Below are 2478 nucleotides of genomic sequence, written 5' to 3'. Positions count from 1 at the left end.
AATCACTGAAAAAGTTAATAACTTAATTTTTCGTACTGTATTAACTGATCTTGGAGCAGTCAGTATTAACTGATCTTGGGTCTTGGAGCTGGCAGACACCCAGACTTGCACTCACCATGCCTTTTTCGCCTGCAGACGGTTATCCTGCCGGTACTATGGGGATACGGTTCATTCGTCACATGCACACTCGTCACAGGAGGATTGGTCACAGGAAGATTCGTCACACAGGAACATTCGTCATAGGATGACTCGTCACGCGGCCAACCGGTCCCACAATAGTTCGTCTCCCCAAAAAATGAATCGCTCAATTTGGTTCGGGCGGACAAAGTGGCTCACCTTACATCTTAGTATGTGCTTGGCTTCTGAAAGGCGAAGAATTTGTAACAAACGTTTTAGCTTCTGGTTCGGTCCCGAACATTGAATGTTGGTTTGGCCTGACAAAGTGGGTCACCTCTTATCTTAGCATGTCTATCGCTTCTCAAGGTCAAAAAATTTGTAACAGACGTTTTAGTTTCTGGGTCCGTCCCAAACGGTGAATGAGGAGGCCATATAAGAGCGACTTTTTTTTAACTCGGACTACATTCAAAAGGATGGAGGTGATCGCAACAGAGAGAGGTGGAGCCATGCAGCTGCACGAGGGGTACTCGTACACATGCAGCAGAAAGAATTCCGATACTTATTGATTTTGTCGAATAGGGGTATGCAAGGCACAAGTAACAACTCATTTGGCTGAGTCGGATTATTGCTCGTTCAAGCCAGCAACTGAGATCAACCTGCTGAAGCCTCGTAATATAATGAAAGTAAAAGCGGAGTATTGTAAGATTAGTTTTCCTAACCATTGGTTTATGTGACAGTGGGAAGTCGTGAAACTCCTCATCAGCGAATGTGGGTAGTTGTTGAAATTTGTGATTTACTATCGTCCCCTGCCCGATCGATGTGACCAGTTGCCCCCATGACGAGTCATCCTGTGACGAATGTTCCTATGCGACGAATCGTCCTGTGACCAATCGTCCTGTGACGAGTGCGCATGTGACGAATCGTCCTCATCCCGGTACTATGCATCGTCAGCCACGCCAGCTTCGGAGGGACCGCGCCATCATCAACAACGAACAACAGCTTGGTGATCGGTCCCTTTGCGATGACTGCGCCAATGCTATCGACGACTGGACAGCAGAGGGCGTTCTTCCGTGTGCCCGTGGCTGACAGACACCCCTACAACGAATGAACTTCCCCAGTTGTTATATAAGCCAACGGACGCCACCGCTCCCTTGGGTCCTTGGAGCCGGCAGACACCCAAACATGCGCCCACCGTTCCTTTTTCTCCTGCAGGTTGGTACTATTTCCATTGGCTACCTTCCTAGAACCTGTCTTTGCCTGCCGGCTCCACCCAAAGACCTGTTTTTGATGTCATGTGCATGTTGTAAGCACCGCCACGTTGTGTTGCGCCGTAGGCGGTTTTTTTCTCGCTGGAGAATAATGTTCCTCGTTTTGTTGCTACTACTGTCGGGTGACGTCGAGCTGAACCCAGGCCCCTCGACGAAAGCTGAACAGATGACAAAAATAGAAACTATGCTCGAAGGGCTGACAGTCAGTATGGCCAATGTTACGATTAAACTTTCTAACATAGAGAGTAAACAAGAAGAATTTGTAAAAAAGCTTGACAACTTAATTAAAAGTAATGACCACTTGGAAAAGCGTGTTGCGGATTTTGAGGACCAGAACAAAAGGGATAGAAGAGCATATCGTTGACCTCGAAAACTGCAGCCGCCGGTGCAATCTCTTGTTTTACGGCATACCCGACGGAAAGCGCAATGAATCCTGGGAGGAATCAAAGAACCATGTGGTACAAATTTGTAATGAAAACGTGGAAATGAATCCTACTACGATTCATAGGGCGCACAGGATTGGTTACTTTAAAGATCGTTTCAAGAGACCATTTATAGTGAACTTTATGTTTTGGACCGAAAAGGAAGATATTCTACACTCTGGATTTAAAATTAAGAACATCGACTTTAGTGTATCTGAAGATTTCAGTAATTCACTTCGCGAAAAAAGACGTAATCTCTGGAACAACTCTAAACAAATAAGGCAAGATAAGAGCAACAAAGTGCATCTTTCATTTGATAAGCTAGTTGTAAACGGCGACGTGTTTATCTGGGACGCTGAGCGAAAAGTGGCAGTCCCTGTACGTAGAAGAAGTACAAGGCCACAACAATGACGCAGCCCTTTGACCACAAATGTTCAAAGCCCATCAACATCGTCGGACTTTCTTTCCACTGTATTGTTGCTAAACTGCCGTAGCCTTAAAAATAAAGTAGATGATTTCTTTCGCCTTGTAGAATCAATAAAGCCAAGTATTATCATGGGCACTGAGTCATGGCTCAACGAATTCGTGCTGGACAGTGAAGTATTTCCTGGTGGCTTCTGTCTACCGTAAAGATCGACACGCACATGGCGGAGGGGTGTTTTTATTAATAG

The 2478-nt window shown here is 45.7% G+C and overlaps 1 pseudogene; it reads left to right on the top strand.

Annotated features, from left to right (window-relative positions):
- Positions 1–1476: 1476 nt before the first annotated feature.
- Positions 1477–2218, top strand: LOC120847023 (annotated as a pseudogene).
- Positions 2219–2478: the final 260 nt, after the last annotated feature.

The sequence above is a fragment of the Ixodes scapularis genome, unplaced genomic scaffold (assembly GCF_016920785.2).
Source record: "Ixodes scapularis isolate PalLabHiFi unplaced genomic scaffold, ASM1692078v2 PGA_scaffold9__187_contigs__length_104089568, whole genome shotgun sequence".
Classification (NCBI taxonomy): Eukaryota; Metazoa; Arthropoda; class Arachnida; order Ixodida; family Ixodidae; genus Ixodes; species Ixodes scapularis.
The sequence above is the reverse complement of the archived record's forward strand: the minus strand, read 5'-3'. Positions and strand labels throughout refer to the sequence as shown.